This window comes from Crotalus tigris, unplaced genomic scaffold, assembly GCF_016545835.1.
Source record: "Crotalus tigris isolate CLP2741 ecotype Arizona unplaced genomic scaffold, ASM1654583v1 scf7180000024461.2689607, whole genome shotgun sequence".
NCBI classification, from domain to species: Eukaryota; Metazoa; Chordata; class Lepidosauria; order Squamata; family Viperidae; genus Crotalus; species Crotalus tigris.
In genome coordinates, this window is record NW_024100631.1 from 2,399,330 (window position 1) to 2,405,415 (window position 6,086).

The 6,086-nt window shown below is 43.4% G+C and overlaps 1 protein-coding gene across 3 annotated transcripts in view; it reads right to left on the minus strand.

The window, feature by feature from the left end:
• The window catches only part of TOP3B (DNA topoisomerase III beta), a 32,014-nt gene extending 28,088 nt beyond the window's left edge, over positions 1-3,926 (minus strand). For all 3 annotated transcript variants that reach the window (XM_039332290.1, XM_039332289.1, XM_039332291.1), the window contains exon 1: positions 3,793-3,926. The gene's annotated coding sequence lies outside the window, so the exon portion shown is untranslated. The remainder of the gene's footprint in view (positions 1-3,792) is intronic.
• Positions 3,927-6,086: the final 2,160 nt, after the last annotated feature.

Sequence of the window (6,086 nt, forward strand, 5' to 3'; positions counted from 1 at the left end):
CAATTGATATTCTGGTCTCCATTGCCTAGGCCTGACTTCCTGGTTTAAAGAAGAGAAAGAGATGAACAGAGAAGAAAGGAAAGAGGGATAAAAACAAAGGAAAAGTAAAGAGAGAAGGAAGGACAAAAGGAAGGGAGGGAAGTTTTGGTCACCACGATGTAAAAAAAGATGTTGAGACTCTGGAAAGAGTGCAGAGAAGAGCAACAAAGATGGTTAGGGGACTGGAGGCTAAAACATATAAGGAACGGCTGCTGCAATTGGGGATGTCTAGTTTAATGAAGAGAAGGACGAGGGGGGACAGGATAGCAGTGTTCTAATATCTCAGGGGCTGCCCCAAAGAAGAGGGAGTCAAGCTATTCTCCAAAGTGCCTGAAGGCAGGATAAGAAGCAAGGGATGGAAACTCATCAAGGAGAGAAGCAACCTAGAACTAAGGAGAAACTTCCTGACAGAGAGAACAATTAACCAGTGGAACAACCTGCCTCCAGAAGCGGTGAATGCTCCAACCCTGGAAGTTTTCAAGAAGAGACTGGACAGCCATTTGTCTGAAATGGTGTAGGGTTTCCTGCCTGAGCAAGGGGTTGGACTCGATGACCTTCAAGATCCCTTCCAACTTTATTATTATTATTAATTATTATTATTATTGAGGAAGGATAAGAAGGAAAGAAGGGAAAAGGATAAAGAGAGGGAGAAGGGAGGGAGGAAGGAAAGATAGGTAGGTAGGAAGGAAGGAAGGAAGGAAGGAAGGAAGGAAGGAAGGAAGGAAGGAAGGAAGGAAGGAAGGAAGGAAGGAAGGAAGATAAGGGAAGAAAGGCAATGAATTTACCTGGGTCCAAACAACATTACTCCCCAAACTAGAGGCAACTAATTACACTTTGAAATCCTGTAGCTTTGCCATATTCTGCATTTGGGCTGCCCAACCTGTTTTATGATAAACAGATTTCTGTGCCTTCCAAATGTCTCTCTCCTTTTTCCTTCTCCCTCCCTGCCCTACCCCTTCACACTCTATCCTGGCGTTTGATTGCAGGGAACAAAGGTATGTTAAGATATCTGATGTGACCGGCAAGAGGTATTTGGCCCGAAAAGGGACATTTGTTCTCCATCAAACTCTTGTGTGTTTAAAAGGAGAGGAATAGAATTGGAAGGAGAAGTCATATATCTTAGAGGGTTTTTTTTTTTCCCCTACCCTCCTCCACTTTGATTGATTAATTCCAGCCTCTTCAGATCTCTGCCTGTTCCCACAAACCTGGAATCTCAAGATTGTTTGATTAAGTCCTGGTTACCATGACAATCAAAATGCCTCTGGCCAGCTTGACCTTTGACTCCATTCAATTCCCCCAAAGGACTGGACATAGCATAGAAAAGCAGCCTCTTCATTCCTTGCCTCAATTGCTGGCTTCAAACTAACCAATCCAAGCATGGACTAAACAATTTAAAAACAATCCGAAACCTTTAGGCTCAATAAATGTGGAATTTGGTAGCCAAGTCTTTTCCTTCCCCACTTTAGCCTGTTAAAAGTTCAAGGCATTCCTTGTTCCTTGCAACCACTGTTTTTTAAATAAATAAATAAAATAAAATAAAATTCAGAATAATCCAATTGGCACAAAATTATTTCCTTTGCTGCTGATCACATTTTCCCAAGTCAGATTTGTAAAAGAGTCGATATAGAAGGATGGCCGATCTCAAATTATCGGTCACTTTCCTTTCCAAAATATGCAGTGCAAACCTTATGCCATTTATAAATAGGATATAAATTAATATAAATTAATTAAATAATTAAATAGGATATAAATTAATATAAATAAATTAATATTAAAATATAAATTTATATCCTGCCACCCAGCCCAAATAGATGAAAAAAGAGGCTTTTGTAACATACATGGGGAAAAAAACAGATTAAAATAAATAAATAACTAAAAGCAGCCTAATGAAAACATAATTAAAAAGAAAGCCACAAACTGCTTAGTCTCTAATATCTCCATCTCTTCCCCTTAACGTTCTCAATAAAACAAAAATTGAAATGAGCTTAATTTTCAGAGACTGTAAATGAGAAAGAGAGGATATTAAATTCTTTCTCAGTATTTCCAACTGAGATAAAGTTGTATATGTATTAAGAAACTAGGATACCATCCGCTGAAATGTTTCCATAAAATGGGGAAAAATGCATTTACTCTATGATTTGTGATTTCGATGATTAGAAAAACCTGGATAATAAAAACAAGTGAGCTTGCTTTCATCATCAGACCGTAAAATATTATTTTGTAATTAGAACATAGAACAAAGAACAATAAGAATTGGAAGGGACTTTTGAGGTCTTCTAGTCCAACCCCTCGCTCAAACAGGAGATCCCATAAAATTCTGGACCAATGTCTGTCCATTCTCTTCTTAAAAAGTCCAGTGATGGAGCACCCACAACTTCTGGAGAAAAGCTGTTCCATTGTTAATTGTCCTCACTGTTAGGAAGTTTCTCCTTAATTCCAGGTTGCTTCTCTCCTTGATTAGTTTCCATCTATTGTCTCTTGTCTTACTTTCTGGGGCTTTGGAAAATAGGTTGACCCCCCCCCCACACCTTCTTTGTGGCAACCCCTGAAATGTTGCAATACTGCTATCATGTCACCCTAGTCTTTCTTTTCGTGCACTGGATTTCACCTTTTAAAAAGTTGCCTGAGATTGAGTTCACGGATGTGGCAAAACAGAATAACAGAGTTGGAAGGGACGTTGAAGGTCTTCTAGTCCAACCTCCTGCTCATGCAGGAGACCCTAGACCATTTCAGACAAATGGCTGTCCAATCTCTTCTTAGAAACATCCAGTGTTGGAGCATTCACAGCTTCTGGAGGCAGGTTGTTCCACTGATGAATTGTCCTCACTGCCAGGAAGTTTCTCCTTAGTTCTAGGTTGCTTCTCTCCTTGATTAGTTTCCATCCATTGCTTCTTGTCCTGCCTTCAGGGGCTTTGGAGAACAGCTTGACTCCCTCTTCTTTGGGGCAGCCCCTGAGATATTGGAACATTGCTATCATGTTCCCCTTCATTAGACTAGAAAACTGGCTGTCCAATCTCTTCTTAAAAAGCTCCAGTGATGGAGCATTCACAAAGTCTGGAAGCAAATTGTTCTATTGGTTAGTTGTTCTCACTGTCAGGAAGTTTCTCCTTAGTTCCAGGTTGCTTCTCTCTTTAATGGTGTTTTCCCCCCCCCCCTTTACTTCTTGTCTTGCCCTCAAGTGCTTTGGAGAATAGGTCAGCCTCCTTTCTCTGTGCCAGCCCCCCCAAAAACTAGAAAATAGCTATCATGTCACCCCTAATCCTTCTCTTCATTAGAGTAGACTAGACATACCTAGTTCTTTGTACTAATTGTACTGTAGTATGTATCATGTTCTTAAATGGACTCCAGAAGATGGTAGAGGACAGGAAGACCTGGAGGAACATTGTCCATGGGGTCGCGATGGGTCGGACACGACTTTGCAATTAACAATGTATAATTGTACTTATATTTCTTTCGCGCATTTTGCACTGGAAGTTTTTAAGAGGAAGATTGGACAACGATCTGCCTGAAATGGTATAGAATCTCCTGCTGAAGCAGGGGAATGGACTAGAACACCTCTGAGGTTCCTTCCAACTTCTATGTTCTATTTTTTAACTGGAATTCCAAGTCCTGCTATCCCAACATCACTGGATGGTGTCAGGCTGGGGAAGAGTCGTCAAAGCTTGATCATAAATAGTGGATAATCTGAATATGGTTGAAGTAGCAATCCATTCTTCTTCAGAATAAGACCTACAGACATGAATCAAAACTTACTTCAAAGGAGTTTTTGGGTCTCCACTTGCAGGACCATGGACAACTCCAAGCAGCCAACTGGCTCCCACTAAGCCAGATCTTCAGATGTTCATCCCCCTTGGGACAGCAGGTCCATCTCAAGCTGCTTCAACTCCCTGAAGAATTATAGAGGAACAGAAAGAGAAAACCTCAGATGGGAACTCTGAAATGCCTTGCTAAGACCACACTCGGAATCCTGCATCTACTTTTGGTCGCCACAATATAAAAAGGATGTTGAGAGTTTGGAAAAAAGTTCAGAGAAGAACAACAAAGATGATTGGGGACTGGATGCTAAAATAGCAATAGCGATAGCACTTAGACCAGTGGTTCTCAACCTTTCTAATGCCGCGACCCCATAATACAGTTCCCCATGTTGTGGTGACCCCCAACCACTTATACATTACTGGATGCCAGGGGCGTGGCCAAAGAAAAGGGGGGAAAAATGGCGGACAGCCTTGTTTGGCGACCCCCATGAAATGGTCGTTCGACCCCAAATGGGGTCCCGACCCACAGGTTGAGAACCACTGACTTAGACTTATATACCGCTTCACAGTGCTTTACACCCCCCTGTAAGTCGTTTACAGGGTCAGCCTCTTGCCCCCCAACAATCTGGATCCTCATTTTATTAACCTCGGAAGGATGGAAGGCTGAGTCAAACTTGAGCCCGTCAGGATTGAACTGCTGGCAGTCGGCAGAGCTAGCCTGCAATACTGCATTCTGACCACTGTGCACTATGGAAGGAAGGAAGGAAGGAAGGAAGGAAGGAAGGAAGGAAGGAAGGAAGGAAGGAAGGAAGGAAGAGCACTAGCAGTTAGACTTATATACCACTTCACAGGGCTCTACAGCCCTCTCTAAGCAGTTTACAGGGTCAGTCTCTTTCCCCCGTACAATCTGGATCCTCATTTTACCATCTTGTTCAAGCTATTCTCCAAAGCGCCTGAAGGCAGGACAAGAAGCAATGGATGGAAGCTAGCCAAGGAGAGAATTTCCTGACAGGGAGAACAATTAACCGGTGGAACGCCTTGCCTCCAGAAGTTATGGGTGCTCCATCACTGGAGGCTTTCAAAAAAAAAAAATAGACAATCATTTGACCGGGATGATAGGAGACCCCCACCTTAAGCAGGGGGTTGGACTTGAAGACCTCCCAGGTCCATTTCAACTCTCTTGTTCTATGTTCTATTTTCCAACAGGCCCCCCCATCCTGCACCAACTCATTCCTTGCATACAGTTCCACATTCCTCTTTTTGATTTCTCATCCCTCTTCAGGGATCAGAGGTTTATTTTGAAGTTCCCTTTCAGGTATGAGTGGTTAGTTCAAAGGGAACCTACATGCTGGAAGCATCCCAGAACAGGCGCCTAAAAGCCTGGGAAACCTGAGCATTTTCGTCCTTGCTTATGAACCATGACATCTCTGCAGACCCCCGGGGTCAGAGGTCACCAGAGGGTTGAGCGGTTTCCTCTTTCACCACCAATAGAGACCTTGGCTGGGAGTAAATTATGTGCCCGTTTAAGGAAATAATTTGAAACACTCTTGTAATTATAATAAATTTTGCTGTTTACATTTTAATCTTCAACCCTTTTACCCCCCTTTCCCCCCCCTCTCTCTCTTTCCGTTTGGGAGGCGAGGGGGGAAGAGAAACAGGCACCTCCGATCCGCACATGGTTGGCGCTAGGAAGATGGAAGAGGGTTGTGGGGAGGGGGGGAAGTGGCTTAGATGTTTCTCTAAAATTCCATTCTCACCCTGCAGAACAGGAGAGGGCTTCTGTCATGGGGTTTCCGAACCCTGGAATGGCCCGGAGACTCAAACACATGAAGAACGGCTGCGAGACTTGGGTTCTAGTCTAAAGAAAAGAAGAAATAGGGGAGACAGGATAGCAGTGTCCCAGTATCTGAGGGGCTGCCACAAAGAGGAGGGGGGGGGTCACGTTATTCTCCAAAGCACCCAGAGGGCAGGGCGAGAAACAATGGTTGGAAATTAATCAAGGAGAGAAGCAACCTGGAATTAAGGAGAAACTTCCTGACAGGGAGGACCATTAACCAGTGGAACAGCTTGCCACCAGAAATTTTGGGTGCTCCATCCCTGGAGGTTTTTAAGAAGAGACTGGACAGTCATTTGTCTGAAATGGTATAGGTCAGGCATGTCAAACTCGCGACGCCACGTGACACCGGCAGTTTGACACCCCTGATATAGGTTCTCCTGCTTGAGCGGGGGGCTGGACTAGAAGACCTCCAAGGTCCCTTCCAGTTCTATTCTATTCTATTCTATTCTATTCTA